Source organism: Schistocerca nitens, chromosome 3 (assembly GCF_023898315.1).
Source record: "Schistocerca nitens isolate TAMUIC-IGC-003100 chromosome 3, iqSchNite1.1, whole genome shotgun sequence".
NCBI classification, from domain to species: Eukaryota; Metazoa; Arthropoda; class Insecta; order Orthoptera; family Acrididae; genus Schistocerca; species Schistocerca nitens.
The window spans coordinates 106,676,282-106,693,467 of NC_064616.1; positions in this window are offsets into that span (position 1 = coordinate 106,676,282).

Genomic DNA, 17,186 nt, shown 5'->3' on the forward strand with positions numbered 1-17,186 from the left:
GCTAGTTGCTCACCCAAATACACATTTTTTTGATACTTTGGCCAGTCTGCCTCAAGTGACACCCCACTAGCTGTGTATCTTATGAGAAGTTTCGTTACCTTTGCAAGCGGTATCTTGAAGTTGGTGATGGGATTAAGTTGGTGACGAGGCATTGGCTACCTTAAGAGAGTCATAGTGCTTCCTGCCAGTTGCTCACCCAAATACACATTTTGAGATACTGTGGCCAGTCTGCCTGAAGCGATACTCCACTAGTTGTGTATCTTAAGAGAAACATCGTTACTCTTGCCAGCGGTTTCTTGACTTTGAAGATGTGATTATACTGGTGACGAGATATTGGTTACCCTAAGATAGTCACAGTGTTTCGTGCCAGTTGCTCACCCAAATACACATTTTTTAGATACTGTTTCCAGTGTGCCTGAAGCGATACGCCACTAGTTGTGTATCTTAAGAGAAACATCGTTACTTTTGCCAGGGGTTTCTAGAAGTTGCTGATTTGATTCTGCTGGTGACGAGGCATTGGCTACCTCAAGAGAGTCATAGAGATTCCTGCCAGTTCTTCACCCAAATACACATTTTTTAGATACTCTTTCCAGTCTGCCTGATAGCTACGCCACTAGTTGTGTGTCTTAAGAGTCATTGTAACTTTTGCCAGGGGTTTCTTGAAGTTGCTGATGTGATTATGCTGGTGACGAGGCATTGGCTACCCTATGAGTGTCATAGTGATTCCAGCTAGTTGCTCACCCAAATACACATTTTTTTGATACTTTGGCCAGTCTGCCTCAAGTGACACCCCACTAGTTGTGTATCTTATGAGAAGCTTCGTTACCTTTGCAAGCGGTTTCTTGAATTTGGTGATGTGATTATGTTGGTGACGAGGCATTGACTACCTTAAGAGAGTCATAGTGCTTTCTGCCAGTTGCTCACCCAAGTACACATTTTGAGATACTGTGGCCAGTCTGCCTGAAGCGATACGCCACTAGTTGTGTATCTTAAGAGAAACTTCGTTACTCTTGCCAGCGGTTTCTTGCCTTTGAAGATGTGATTATACTGGTGACGAGATATTGGTTACCCTAAGATAGTTACAGTGTTTCGTGCCAGTTGCTCACCCAAATACACATTTTTAGATACTGTTTCCAGTGTGCCTGAAGCGATACGCCACTAGTTGTGTATTCTCTTCTTCGGTTATCAACCCACAGGTTGGTTGGCAGCAGCACGCCATTCCGTTCTTTTGTCAACTTTCTTCTTCATATCTGCATAGGTCTGGCACCCGATGTCATTTATTACTTGTTGAATGTAGCTTAATCTAGGTCGTCCTCGGCGAGTTCTTCCTTCAATGATTCCTTCTAATATTCTCTTAATGAAATTGTTATGCCGTAAAATGTGACCTATGAAGGTTATTCTTCTTTTCTGTATATTTCGCCAAAGAGATCTGTTTTCTTTCACTCTTCTGAGGACATCTTCGTTTGTAGCCTTGTCTCGCCAGCTGATTTTTTCCATTCTCCGGTAGCACCAGATTTCGAATGCCTCTAATCTTCTCTTTTCTTCTTTTCCACTAGTCCAAGTTTCACATCCGTAAAGGGCTGTACTCCACACATAGGTTTTCATGACTCTCTTTCTTACGTCTAAACTAACATTTCTACTCGTCAGTAAGTTTCTTTTTCCATTGAATGCTATTTTGGCAAGTTGTATTCTGTTTTTAATGTCACTTTTGCTCCTTCCATCTGCTGTTATTTTGCTACCTAAGTAGTTAAATTCTGTAACCTGCCCTAGTTTCTCTCCCTTTATTGTTATTCGTATGGGTTCATTGTAGTTCAGGGCGCCACTCACCATCACTTTAGTCTTTTTCTTATTTATTTTCATTCCATACTGTTCTTTTAAGGTGTTTTCCATTTCATTGAGTGCGGCTTCTAAATCTTCTTTCCTTTCTGTAATTATGGCGATATCATCTGCATATCGCAACATATCTATTTTCATTCCGTTAAGTTTTATTCCTACTTCAATATTCTCTCTTATTTTATCTATTGCTTCTTGGATATATGCGTTGAAAATTACTGGAGATAGTGGGCATCCCTGTCTCACTCCTTTCCTTATTCTTGCTGTTTCTTCTTTGTTTTCCTTCTTAACTAAGGCTGTTTCATTTTGGTATATTTTAAAGATTATCCTTCTGTCATTATATTTCAGACCAGCCTTCTTCAGAATTCTAAACATTTCTGGCCATACAACATTGTCAAATGCCTTTTCGAGGTCTACGAAGGCTATAAATACTTGTTTGTTTTTGGAAATTTGTTTCTCAATTATTAGTCTTAAAGATAAGATTGCTTCCCTCGTCCCTACACCGCTTCTAAAACCGAATTGGTCTTCACTTAGAGTGCTATTCAATTGGTTTTCAACTCTTTTCAAAATTATTCTTATTAGAATTTTTGATGCGTGTGAAAGAAGACTGAGTGTTCGATGGTTTTCACAGTCCATAGTAGATGCTTTCTTAGGTATGGGGAATATGATGCATTTCTGATAGTCTTCAGGAACTTCACCTGTTTTGTATATTTTCTGTATGAGTTGCAGTAATGTAGCTTTCATTTTGTCTCCTGATTTCTTAATTAGTTCAGAAGGTATATCATCAACACCTGCCGCTTTCTTATCTGGTAGTTCTTTTAGTGCTTTTTCAAATTCATCTTTCAGAATTGTGTCCCCTAGTTCTTCTTTCTCTACTTCTTCGCTTAATTCTATCATATTATCTGTTAGAGGGTCTCCTTGATATAGCTCTTCAATGTATTCTTGCCATCTCTTCAGCGTGTCATATCCAAATAGTACCTTGCCCTCTTTGTTCTTTATAGTTCCTGAAGATTTTACTTTCCGTTTAGCAAAGTTTTGTTTTATTGTTCTGTAGGCCAAGTCAGTTTTTCCTTTAACCATGTTTTCCTCCACCTCTTTACAAATGCTGTTGAGGTAATTTTCTTTTGCTTTCCTAGATTCTCTGTTTATTTGGTTTCTAAGCTTTCTATATTTGTTTTCGCTTTGCTCGTCAGAGGCATTTTTGTATAGTCTTCTTTCTTCCATTAGACAAATTATTTCAGGTGTTATCCACTCTTTCCTGTTTACAGGGTTGGCTTTCCCAATAAATTCTTCTGCTGCTTTATGTATGCCTTCTTTGATTTGTTTCCACTCCTCGTTAGTACTCCCGGGGATAATGTTTGATGCCATCTCATCAGTTTTCCGTGCATAAGGGATCACTAGTTCTTCAGACTTTAGGTTATCTCTGTTCCATACTTTGTTCGTTTTTCTCTCTAATCGCTTGAGTTTGAGTAAGCATTTCATCATTACAAGGTTGTGATCACTATTAATATCCGCAGACGGGTAGCTTCTGCAATCCTTGATTTGGTTTTTAAAACGCGATTTTACTAATATATAGTCGATTTGGTGTCTTCTAGTATCTCCTGCGGCTTTCCACGTGTACCTTCTTCTTTTATGGTGGTTGAAAAGGGAGTTCGCTATGACCAACTTGTTTTTGGCACAAAATTCAATTAGCCGGCTTCCTCTTTCGTTCCTATCTCCTAGACCATATTTCCCTACAATTCCGTCAACTTTCTCTTCTCCAACACTAGCATTCCAATCTCCCATTATAATTAAGTTCTCTTCACCTTTAACATAATTTATAACTTTGTTGATGTCTTCATACACTGTTTCTATTACATCGTCTTCTTCTGCCGATGTCGGCATATAGACTTGTACTATTACCGTGTTCTTTGGTTTGGTTCCAATTTTGACTAGTATTATCCTAGAGTTAAATTGCACATATCCTGTGACTAGATTCCCGAGTTTTCCTTTTAGAATTATTCCAACTCCACCGATTCCAGTTGTTCCTTGGTTAGTACCTGTATGAATAATACGATAATTTCCTGATCTGAAGTCTCCTGGTTCAGGCCATCGCATCTCAGATATTCCTATTATGTCTGTTCCCATTCTGTCCATCTCTAGTTTGAGGTTCTCTAATTTCCCGCATTGGAGGAGTGTTCTTACATTCCATGTTGCTATTTTTAGTGTATTCTTCAACTTTGCCTGACCTTCCATTGTCCCCACCCGGAGATCCGATTGGGGGACTATTACTCCGGATTTATGTTTAACAGAAGATTCTGGCATGGTGCGCTACTGATTCTTGGGATATCTTGAGTGATCTTTAATGGAGTGGTTTCCCGTTGCCTTCTCCATCCTATGCCGTTGACTGTGAAGCTCTTCCGCCTTTAGGAGCAATTTCTCACTCCAAGGACAAGAGAGTGCCCTGCCTCTATCCGCTCATCCGCTCTCTTTGAGACCGTTGGCACTTGATAGGGGGGGTTTCCTTATCCCGGGAAACATTCGGTCGTCAGAGCCTCGTTAGCAATAACAGGGTGTACCGTGCAGCAATCCTTAGCTGCAACTCGGGTAGGTGAGGTTGACATTTGTACAGGAGAGCCTGTTAGAGTCGCTTCACTGTACCTAGTTGTGTATCTTAAGAGAAACATCGTTACTTTTGCCAGGGGTTTCTAGAAGTTGCTGATTTGATTCTGCTGGTGACGAGGCATTGGTTACCTCAAGAGAGTCATAGAGATTCCTGCCAGTTCTTCACCCAAATACACATTTTTTAGATACTCTTTCCAGTCTGCCTGATAGCTACGCCACTAGTTGTGTATCTTAAGAGTCATTGTCACTTTTGCCAGGGGTTTCTTGAGGTTGCTGATGTGATTATGCTGGTGACGAGGCATTGGCTACCCTATGAGTGTCATAGTGATTCCTGCTAGTTGCTCACCCAAATACACATTTTTTTGATACTTTGGCCAGTCTGCCTCAAGTGACACCCCACTAGCTGTGTATCTTATGAGAAGTTTCGTTACCTTTGTAAGCGGTATCTTGAAGTTGGTGATGGGATTAAGTTGGTGACGAGGCATTGGCTACCTTAAGAGAGTCATAGTGCTTCATGCCAGTTGCTCACCCAAATACACATTTTGAGATACTGTGGCCAGTCTGCCTGAAGCGATACGCCACTAGTTGTGTATCTTAAGAGAAACATCGTTACTTTAGCCAGGGGTTTCTAGAAGTTGCTGATTTGATTCTGCTGGTGACGAGGCATTGGCTACCTCAAGAGAGTCATAGAGATTCCTGCCAGTTCTTCACACAAATACACATTTTTTAGATACTCTTTCCAGTCTGCCTGATAGCTACGCCACTAGTTGTGTATCTTAAGAGTCATTGTAACTTTTGCCAGGGGTTTCTTGAAGTTGCTTATGTGATTATGCTGGTGACGAGGCATTGGCTACCCTATGAGTGTCATAGTGATTCCAGCTAGTTGCTCACCCAAATACACATTTTTTTGATACTTTGGCCAGTCTGCCTCAAGTGACACCCCACTAGCTGTGTATCTTATGAGAAGTTTCGTTACCTTTGCAAGCGGTTTCTTGAAGTTGGTGATGGGATTATGTTGGTGACGAGGCATTGGCTACCTTAAGAGAGTCATAGTGCTTCCTGCCAGTTGCTCACCCAAATACACATTTTGAGATACTGTGGCCAGTCTGCCTGAAGCGATACTCCACTAGTTGTGTATCTTAAGAGAAACATCGTTACTCTTGCCAGCGGTTTCTTGACTTTGAAGATGTGATTATACTGGTGACGAGATATTGGTTACCCTAAGATAGTCACAGTGTTTCGTGCCAGTTGCTCACCCAAATACACATTTTTTAGATACTGTTTCCAGTGTGCCTGAAGCGATACGCCACTAGTTGTGTATCTTAAGAGAAACATCGTTACTTTTGCCAGGGGTTTCTAGAAGTTGCTGATTTGATTCTGCTGGTGACGAGGCATTGGCTACCTCAAGAGAGTCATAGAGATTCCTGCCAGTTCTTCACCCAAATACACATTTTTTAGATACTCTTTCCAGTCTGCCTGATAGCTACGCCACTAGTTGTGTGTCTTAAGAGTCATTGTAACTTTTGCCAGGGGTTTCTTGAAGTTGCTGATGTGATTATGCTGGTGACGAGGCATTGGCTACCCTATGAGTGTCATAGTGATTCCAGCTAGTTGCTCACCCAAATACACATTTTTTTGATACTTTGGCCAGTCTGCCTCAAGTGACACCCCACTAGTTGTGTATCTTATGAGAAGCTTCGTTACCTTTGCAAGCGGTTTCTTGAATTTGGTGATGTGATTATGTTGGTGACGAGGCATTGACTACCTTAAGAGAGTCATAGTGCTTTCTGCCAGTTGCTCACCCAAGTACACATTTTGAGATACTGTGGCCAGTCTGCCTGAAGCGATACGCCACTAGTTGTGTATCTTAAGAGAAACTTCGTTACTCTTGCCAGCGGTTTCTTGCCTTTGAAGATGTGATTATACTGGTGACGAGATATTGGTTACCCTAAGATAGTTACAGTGTTTCGTGCCAGTTGCTCACCCAAATACACATTTTTAGATACTGTTTCCAGTGTGCCTGAAGCGATACGCCACTAGTTGTGTCTTCTCTTCTTCGGTTATCAACCCACAGGTTGGTTGGCAGCAGCACGCCATTCCGTTCTTTTGTCAACTTTCTTCTTCATATCTGCATAGGTCTGGCACCCGATGTCATTTATTACTTGTTGAATGTAGCTTAATCTAGGTCGTCCTCGGCGAGTTCTTCCTTCAATGATTCCTTCTAATATTCTCTTAATGAAATTGTTATGCCGTAAAATGTGACCTATGAAGGTTATTCTTCTTTTCTGTATATTTCGCCAAAGAGATCTGTTTTCTTTCACTCTTCTGAGGACATCTTCGTTTGTAGCCTTGTCTCGCCAGCTGATTTTTTCCATTCTCCGGTAGCACCAGATTTCGAATGCCTCTAATCTTCTCTTTTCTTCTTTTCCACTAGTCCAAGTTTCACATCCGTAAAGGGCTGTACTCCACACATAGGTTTTCATGACTCTCTTTCTTACGTCTAAACTAACATTTCTACTCGTCAGTAAGTTTCTTTTTCCATTGAATGCTATTTTGGCAAGTTGTATTCTGTTTTTAATGTCACTTTTGCTCCTTCCATCTGCTGTTATTTTGCTACCTAAGTAGTTAAATTCTGTAACCTGCCCTAGTTTCTCTCCCTTTATTGTTATTCGTATGGGTTCATTGTAGTTCAGGGCGCCACTCACCATCACTTTAGTCTTTTTCTTATTTATTTTCATTCCATACTGTTCTTTTAAGGTGTTTTCCATTTCATTGAGTGCGGCTTCTAAATCTTCTTTCCTTTCTGTAATTATGGCGATATCATCTGCATATCGCAACATATCTATTTTCATTCCGTTAAGTTTTATTCCTACTTCAATATTCTCTCTTATTTTATCTATTGCTTCTTGGATATATGCGTTGAAAATTACTGGAGATAGTGGGCATCCCTGTCTCACTCCTTTCCTTATTCTTGCTGTTTCTTCTTTGTTTTCCTTCTTAACTAAGGCTGTTTCATTTTGGTATATTTTAAAGATTATCCTTCTGTCATTATATTTCAGACCAGCCTTCTTCAGAATTCTAAACATTTCTGGCCATACAACATTGTCAAATGCCTTTTCGAGGTCTACGAAGGCTATAAATACTTGTTTGTTTTTGGAAATTTGTTTCTCAATTATTAGTCTTAAAGATAAGATTGCTTCCCTCGTCCCTACACCGCTTCTAAAACCGAATTGGTCTTCACTTAGAGTGCTATTCAATTGGTTTTCAACTCTTTTCAAAATTATTCTTATTAGAATTTTTGATGCGTGTGAAAGAAGACTGAGTGTTCGATGGTTTTCACAGTCCATAGTAGATGCTTTCTTAGGTATGGGGAATATGATGCATTTCTGATAGTCTTCAGGAACTTCACCTGTTTTGTATATTTTCTGTATGAGTTGCAGTAATGTAGCTTTCATTTTGTCTCCTGATTTCTTAATTAGTTCAGAAGGTATATCATCAACACCTGCCGCTTTCTTATCTGGTAGTTCTTTTAGTGCTTTTTCAAATTCATCTTTCAGAATTGTGTCCCCTAGTTCTTCTTTCTCTACTTCTTCGCTTAATTCTATCATATTATCTGTTAGAGGGTCTCCTTGATATAGCTCTTCAATGTATTCTTGCCATCTCTTCAGCGTGTCATATCCAAATAGTACCTTGCCCTCTTTGTTCTTTATAGTTCCTGAAGATTTTACTTTCCGTTTAGCAAAGTTTTGTTTTATTGTTCTGTAGGCCAAGTCAGTTTTTCCTTTAACCATGTTTTCCTCCACCTCTTTACAAATGCTGTTGAGGTAATTTTCTTTTGCTTTCCTAGATTCTCTGTTTATTTGGTTTCTAAGCTTTCTATATTTGTTTTCGCTTTGCTCGTCAGAGGCATTTTTGTATAGTCTTCTTTCTTCCATTAGACAAATTATTTCAGGTGTTATCCACTCTTTCCTGTTTACAGGTTTGGCTTTCCCAATAAATTCTTCTGCTGCTTTATGTATGCCTTCTTTGATTTGTTTCCACTCCTCGTTAGTACTCCCGGGGATAATGTTTGATGCCATCTCATCAGTTTTCCGTGCATAAGGGATCACTAGTTCTTCAGACTTTAGGTTATCTCTGTTCCATACTTTGTTCGTTTTTCTCTCTAATCGCTTGAGTTTGAGTAAGCATTTCATCATTACAAGGTTGTGATCACTATTAATATCCGCAGACGGGTAGCTTCTGCAATCCTTGATTTGGTTTTTAAAACGCGATTTTACTAATATATAGTCGATTTGGTGTCTTCTAGTATCTCCTGGGGCTTTCCACGTGTACCTTCTTCTTTTATGGTGGTTGAAAAGGGAGTTCGCTATGACCAACTTGTTTTTGGCACAAAATTCAATTAGCCGGCTTCCTCTTTCGTTCCTATCTCCTAGACCATATTTCCCTACAATTCCGTCAACTTTCTCTTCTCCAACACTAGCATTCCAATCTCCCATTATAATTAAGTTCTCTTCACCTTTAACATAATTTATAACTTTGTTGATGTCTTCATACACTGTTTCTATTACATCGTCTTCTTCTGCCGATGTCGGCATATAGACTTGTACTATTACCGTGTTCTTTGGTTTGGTTCCAATTTTGACTAGTATTATCCTAGAGTTAAATTGCACATATCCTGTGACTAGATTCCCGAGTTTTCCTTTTAGAATTATTCCAACTCCACCGATTCCAGTTGTTCCTTGGTTAGTACCTGTATGAATAATACGATAATTTCCTGATCTGAAGTCTCCTGGTTCAGGCCATCGCATCTCAGATATTCCTATTATGTCTGTTCCCATTCTGTCCATCTCTAGTTTGAGGTTCTCTAATTTCCCGCATTGGAGGAGTGTTCTTACATTCCATGTTGCTATTTTTAGTGTATTCTTCAACTTTGCCTGACCTTCCATTGTCCCCACCCGGAGATCCGATTGGGGGACTATTACTCCGGATTTATGTTTAACAGAAGATTCTGGCATGGTGCGCTACTGATTCTTGGGATATCTTGAGTGATCTTTAATGGAGTGGTTTCCCGTTGCCTTCTCCATCCTATGCCGTTGACTGTGAAGCTCTTCCGCCTTTAGGAGCAATTTCTCACTCCAAGGACAAGAGAGTGCCCTGCCTCTATCCGCTCATCCGCTCTCTTTGAGACCGTTGGCACTTGATAGGGGGGGTTTCCTTATCCCGGGAAACATTCGGTCGTCAGAGCCTCGTTAGCAATAACAGGGTGTACCGTGCAGCAATCCTTAGCTGCAACTCGGGTAGGTGAGGTTGACATTTGTACAGGAGAGGCTGTTAGAGTCGCTTCACTGTACCTAGTTGTGTATCTTAAGAGAAACATCGTTACTTTTGCCAGGGGTTTCTAGAAGTTGCTGATTTGATTCTGCTGGTGACGAGGCATTGGTTACCTCAAGAGAGTCATAGAGATTCCTGCCAGTTCTTCACCCAAATACACATTTTTTAGATACTCTTTCCAGTCTGCCTGATAGCTACGCCACTAGTTGTGTATCTTAAGAGTCATTGTAACTTTTGCCAGGGGTTTCTTGAAGTTGCTGATGTGATTATGCTGGTGACGAGGCATTGGCTACCCTATGAGTGTCATAGTGATTCCTGCTAGTTGCTCAACCAAATACACATTTGTTTGATACTTTGGCCAGTCTGCCTCAAGTGACACCCCACTAGCTGTGTATCTTATGAGAAGTTTCGTTACCTTTGCAAGCGGTATCTTGAAGTTGGTGATGGGATTAAGTTGGTGACGAGGCATTGGCTACCTTAAGAGAGTCATAGTGCTTCCTGCCAGTTGCTCACCCAAATACACATTTTGAGATACTGTGGCCAGTCTGCCTGAAGCGATACGCCACTAGTTGTGTATCTTAAGAGAAACATCGTTACTTTAGCCAGGGGTTTCTAGAAGTTGCTGATTTGATTCTGCTGGTGACGAGGCATTGGCTACCTCAAGAGAGTCATAGTAATTCCTGCCAGTTCTTCACATAAATACACATTTTTTAGATACTCTTTCCAGTCTGCCTGATAGCTACGCCACTAGTTGTGTATCTTAAGAGTCATTGTAACTTTTGCCAGGGGTTTCTTGAAGTTGCTTATGTGATTATGCTGGTGACGAGGCATTGGCTACCCTATGAGTGTCATAGTGATTCCAGCTAGTTGCTCACCCAAATACACATTTTTTTGATACTTTGGCCAGTCTGCCTCAAGTGACACCCCACTAGCTGTGTATCTTATGAGAAGTTTCGTTACCTTTGCAAGCGGTTTCTTGAAGTTGGTGATGGGATTATGTTGGTGACGAGACATTGGCTACCTTAAGAGAGTCATAGTGCTTCCTGCCAGTTGCTCACCCAAATACACATTTTGAGATACTGTGGCCAGTCTGCCTGAAGCGATACGCCACTAGTTGTGTATCTTAAGAGAAACATCGTTACTTTAGCCAGGGGTTTCTAGAAGTTGCTGATTTGATTCTGCTGGTGACGAGGCATTGGCTACCTCAAGAGAGTCATAGAGATTCCTGCCAGTTCTTCTCCCAAATACACATTTTTTAGATACTCTTTCCAGTCTGCCTGATAGCTACGCCACTAGTTGTGTATCTTAAGAGTCATTGTAACTTTTGCCAGGGGTTTCTTGAAGTTGCTGATGTGATTATGCTGGTGACGAGGCATTGGCTACACTATGAGTGTCATAGTGATTCCAGCTAGATGCTCACCCAAATACACATATTTTTGATACTTTGGCCAGTCTGCCTCAAGTGACACCCCACTAGCTGTGTTTCTTATGAGAAGTTTCGTTACCTTTGCAAGCGGTTTCTTGAAGTTGGTGATGGGATTATGTTGGTGACGAGGCATTGGCTACCTTAAGAGAGTCATAGTGCTTCCTGCCAGTTGCTCACCCAAATACACATTTTGAGATACTGTGGCCAGTCTGCCTGAAGCGATACTCCACTAGTTGTGTATCTTAAGAGAAACATCGTTACTCTTGCCAGCGGTTTCTTGACTTTGAAGATGTGATTATACTGGTGACGAGATATTGGTTACCCTAAGATAGTCACAGTGTTTCGTGCCAGTTGCTCACCCAAATACACATTTTTAGATTCTGTTTCCAGTGTGCCTGAAGCGATACGCCACTAGTTGTGTATCTTAAGAGAAACATCGTTACTTTTGCCAGGGGTTTCTAGAAGTTGCTGATTTGATTCTGCTGGTGACGAGGCATTGGCTACCTCAAGAGAGTCATAGAGATTCCTGCCAGTTCTTCACCCAAATACACATTTTTTAGATACTCTTTCCAGTCTGCCTGATAGCTACGCCACTAGTTGTGTGTCTTAAGAGTCATTGTAACTTTTGCCAGGGGTTTCTTGAAGTTGCTGATGTGATTATGCTGGTGACGAGGCATTGGCTACCCTATGAGTGTCATAGTGATTCCAGCTAGTTGCTCACCCAAATACACATTTTTTTGATACTTTGGCCAGTCTGCCTCAAGTGACACCCCACTAGTTGTGTATCTTATGAGAAGCTTCGTAACCTTTGCAAGCGGTTTCTTGAATTTGGTGATGTGATTATGTTGGTGACGAGGCATTGACTACCTTAAGAGAGTCATAGTGCTTTCTGCCAGTTGCTCACCCAAGTACACATTTTGAGATACTGTGGCCAGTCTGCCTGAAGCGATACGCCACTAGTTGTGTATCTTAAGAGAAACATCGTTACTCTTGCCAGCGGTTTCTTGCCTTTGAAGATGTGATTATACTGGTGACGAGATATTGGTTACCCTAAGATAGTTACAGTGTTTCGTGCCAGTTGCTCACCCAAATACACATTTTTTAGATACTGTTTCCAGTGTGCCTGAAGCGATACGCCACTAGTTGTGTATCTTAAGAGAAACATCGTTACTTTTGCCAGGGGTTTCTAGAAGTTGCTGATTTCATTCTGCTGGTGACGAGGCATTGGCTACCTCAAGAGAGTCATAGAGATTCCTGCCAGTTCTTCACCCAAATACACATTTTTTAGATACTCTTTCCAGTCTGCCTGATAGCTACGCCACTAGTTGTGTGTCTTAAGAGTCATTGTAACTTTTGCCAGGGGTTTCTTGAAGTTGCTGATGTGATTATGCTGGTGACGAGGCATTGGCTACCCTATGAGTGTCATAGTGATTCCAGCTAGTTGCTCACCCAAATACACATTTTTTTGATACTTTGGCCAGTCTGCCTCAAGTGACACCCCACTAGTTGTGTATCTTATGAGAAGCTTCGTTACCTTTGCAAGCGGTTTCTTGAATTTGGTGATGTGATTATGTTGGTGACGAGGCATTGACTACCTTAAGAGAGTCATAGTGCTTTCTGCCAGTTGCTCACCCAAGTACACATTTTGAGATACTGTGGCCAGTCTGCCTGAAGCGATACGCCACTAGTTGTGTATCTTAAGAGAAACTTCGTTACTCTTGCCAGCGGTTTCTTGCCTTTGAAGATGTGATTATACTGGTGACGAGATATTGGTTACCCTAAGATAGTTACAGTGTTTCGTGCCAGTTGCTCACCCAAATACACATTTTTAGATACTGTTTCCAGTGTGCCTGAAGCGATACGCCACTAGTTGTGTCTTCTCTTCTTCGGTTATCAACCCACAGGTTGGTTGGCAGCAGCACGCCATTCCGTTCTTTTGTCAACTTTCTTCTTCATATCTGCATAGGTCTGGCACCCGATGTCATTTATTACTTGTTGAATGTAGCTTAATCTAGGTCGTCCTCGGCGAGTTCTTCCTTCAATGATTCCTTCTAATATTCTCTTAATGAAATTGTTATGCCGTAAAATGTGACCTATGAAGGTTATTCTTCTTTTCTGTATATTTCGCCAAAGAGATCTGTTTTCTTTCACTCTTCTGAGGACATCTTCGTTTGTAGCCTTGTCTCGCCAGCTGATTTTTTCCATTCTCCGGTAGCACCAGATTTCGAATGCCTCTAATCTTCTCTTTTCTTCTTTTCCACTAGTCCAAGTTTCACATCCGTAAAGGGCTGTACTCCACACATAGGTTTTCATGACTCTCTTTCTTACGTCTAAACTAACATTTCTACTCGTCAGTAAGTTTCTTTTTCCATTGAATGCTATTTTGGCAAGTTGTATTCTGTTTTTAATGTCACTTTTGCTCCTTCCATCTGCTGTTATTTTGCTACCTAAGTAGTTAAATTCTGTAACCTGCCCTAGTTTCTCTCCCTTTATTGTTATTCGTATGGGTTCATTGTAGTTCAGGGCGCCACTCACCATCACTTTAGTCTTTTTCTTATTTATTTTCATTCCATACTGTTCTTTTAAGGTGTTTTCCATTTCATTGAGTGCGGCTTCTAAATCTTCTTTCCTTTCTGTAATTATGGCGATATCATCTGCATATCGCAACATATCTATTTTCATTCCGTTAAGTTTTATTCCTACTTCAATATTCTCTCTTATTTTATCTATTGCTTCTTGGATATATGCGTTGAAAATTACTGGAGATAGTGGGCATCCCTGTCTCACTCCTTTCCTTATTCTTGCTGTTTCTTCTTTGTTTTCCTTCTTAACTAAGGCTGTTTCATTTTGGTATATTTTAAAGATTATCCTTCTGTCATTATATTTCAGACCAGCCTTCTTCAGAATTCTAAACATTTCTGGCCATACAACATTGTCAAATGCCTTTTCGAGGTCTACGAAGGCTATAAATACTTGTTTGTTTTTGGAAATTTGTTTCTCAATTATTAGTCTTAAAGATAAGATTGCTTCCCTCGTCCCTACACCGCTTCTAAAACCGAATTGGTCTTCACTTAGAGTGCTATTCAATTGGTTTTCAACTCTTTTCAAAATTATTCTTATTAGAATTTTTGATGCGTGTGAAAGAAGACTGAGTGTTCGATGGTTTTCACAGTCCATAGTAGATGCTTTCTTAGGTATGGGGAATATGATGCATTTCTGATAGTCTTCAGGAACTTCACCTGTTTTGTATATTTTCTGTATGAGTTGCAGTAATGTAGCTTTCATTTTGTCTCCTGATTTCTTAATTAGTTCAGAAGGTATATCATCAACACCTGCCGCTTTCTTATCTGGTAGTTCTTTTAGTGCTTTTTCAAATTCATCTTTCAGAATTGTGTCCCCTAGTTCTTCTTTCTCTACTTCTTCGCTTAATTCTATCATATTATCTGTTAGAGGGTCTCCTTGATATAGCTCTTCAATGTATTCTTGCCATCTCTTCAGCGTGTCATATCCAAATAGTACCTTGCCCTCTTTGTTCTTTATAGTTCCTGAAGATTTTACTTTCCGTTTAGCAAAGTTTTGTTTTATTGTTCTGTAGGCCAAGTCAGTTTTTCCTTTAACCATGTTTTCCTCCACCTCTTTACAAATGCTGTTGAGGTAATTTTCTTTTGCTTTCCTAGATTCTCTGTTTATTTGGTTTCTAAGCTTTCTATATTTGTTTTCGCTTTGCTCGTCAGAGGCATTTTTGTATAGTCTTCTTTCTTCCATTAGACAAATTATTTCAGGTGTTATCCACTCTTTCCTGTTTACAGGTTTGGCTTTCCCAATAAATTCTTCTGCTGCTTTATGTATGCCTTCTTTGATTTGTTTCCACTCCTCGTTAGTACTCCCGGGGATAATGTTTGATGCCATCTCATCAGTTTTCCGTGCATAAGGGATCACTAGTTCTTCAGACTTTAGGTTATCTCTGTTCCATACTTTGTTCGTTTTTCTCTCTAATCGCTTGAGTTTGAGTAAGCATTTCATCATTACAAGGTTGTGATCACTATTAATATCCGCAGACGGGTAGCTTCTGCAATCCTTGATTTGGTTTTTAAAACGCGATTTTACTAATATATAGTCGATTTGGTGTCTTCTAGTATCTCCTGGGGCTTTCCACGTGTACCTTCTTCTTTTATGGTGGTTGAAAAGGGAGTTCGCTATGACCAACTTGTTTTTGGCACAAAATTCAATTAGCCGGCTTCCTCTTTCGTTCCTGTCTCCTAGACCATATTTCCCTACAATTCCGTCAACTTTCTCTTCTCCAACACTAGCATTCCAATCTCCCATTATAATTAAGTTCTCTTCACCTTTAACATAATTTATAACTTTGTTGATGTCTTCATACACTGTTTCTATTACATCGTCTTCTTCTGCCGATGTCGGCATATAGACTTGTACTATTACCGTGTTCTTTGGTTTGGTTCCAATTTTGACTAGTATTATCCTAGAGTTAAATTGCACATATCCTGTGACTAGATTCCCGAGTTTTCCTTTTAGAATTATTCCAACTCCACCGATTCCAGTTGTTCCTTGGTTAGTACCTGTATGAATAATACGATAATTTCCTGATCTGAAGTCTCCTGGTTCAGGCCATCGCATCTCAGATATTCCTATTATGTCTGTTCCCATTCTGTCCATCTCTAGTTTGAGGTTCTCTAATTTCCCGCATTGGAGGAGTGTTCTTACATTCCATGTTGCTATTTTTAGTGTATTCTTCAACTTTGCCTGACCTTCCATTGTCCCCACCCGGAGATCCGATTGGGGGACTATTACTCCGGATTTATGTTTAACAGAAGATTCTGGCATGGTGCGCTACTGATTCTTGGGATATCTTGAGTGATCTTTAATGGAGTGGTTTCCCGTTGCCTTCTCCATCCTATGCCGTTGACTGTGAAGCTCTTCCGCCCTTAGGAGCAATTTCTCACTCCAAGGACAAGAGAGTGCCCTGCCTCTATCCGCTCATCCGCTCTCTTTGAGACCGTTGGCACTTGATAGGGGGGGTTTCCTTATCCCGGGAAACATTCGGTCGTCAGAGCCTCGTTAGCAATAACAGGGTGTACCGTGCAGCAATCCTTAGCTGCAACTCGGGTAGGTGAGGTTGACATTTGTACAGGAGAGGCTGTTAGAGTCGCTTCACTGTACCTAGTTGTGTATCTTAAGAGAAACATCGTTACTTTTGCCAGGGGTTTCTAGAAGTTGCTGATTTGATTCTGCTGGTGACGAGGCATTGGTTACCTCAAGAGAGTCATAGAGATTCCTGCCAGTTCTTCACCCAAATACACATTTTTTAGATACTCTTTCCAGTCTGCCTGATAGCTACGCCACTAGTTGTGTATCTTAAGAGTCATTGTCACTTTTGCCAGGGGTTTCTTGAGGTTGCTGATGTGATTATGCTGGTGACGAGGCATTGGCTACCCTATGAGTGTCATAGTGATTCCTGCTAGTTGCTCACCCAAATACACATTTTTTTGATACTTTGGCCAGTCTGCCTTAAGTGACACCCCACTAGCTGTGTATCTTATGAGAAGTTTCGTTACCTTTGCAAGCGGTATCTTGAAGTTGGTGATGGGATTAAGTTGGTGACGAGGCATTGGCTACCTTAAGAGAGTCATAGTGCTTCCTGCCAGTTGCTCACCCAAATACACATTTTGAGATACTGTGGCCAGTCTGCCTGAAGCGATACGCCACTAGTTGTGTATCTTAAGAGAAACATCGTTACTTTAGCCAGGGGTTTCTAGAAGTTGCTGATTTGATTCTGCTGGTGACGAGGCATTGGCTACCTCAAGAGAGTCATAGAGATTCCTGCCAGTTCTTCACACAAATACACATTTTTTAGATACTCTTTCCAGTCTGCCTGATAGCTACGCCACTAGTTGTGTATCTTAAGAGTCATTGTAACTTTTGCCAGGGGTTTCTTGAAGTTGCTTATGTGATTATGCTGGTGACGAGGCAT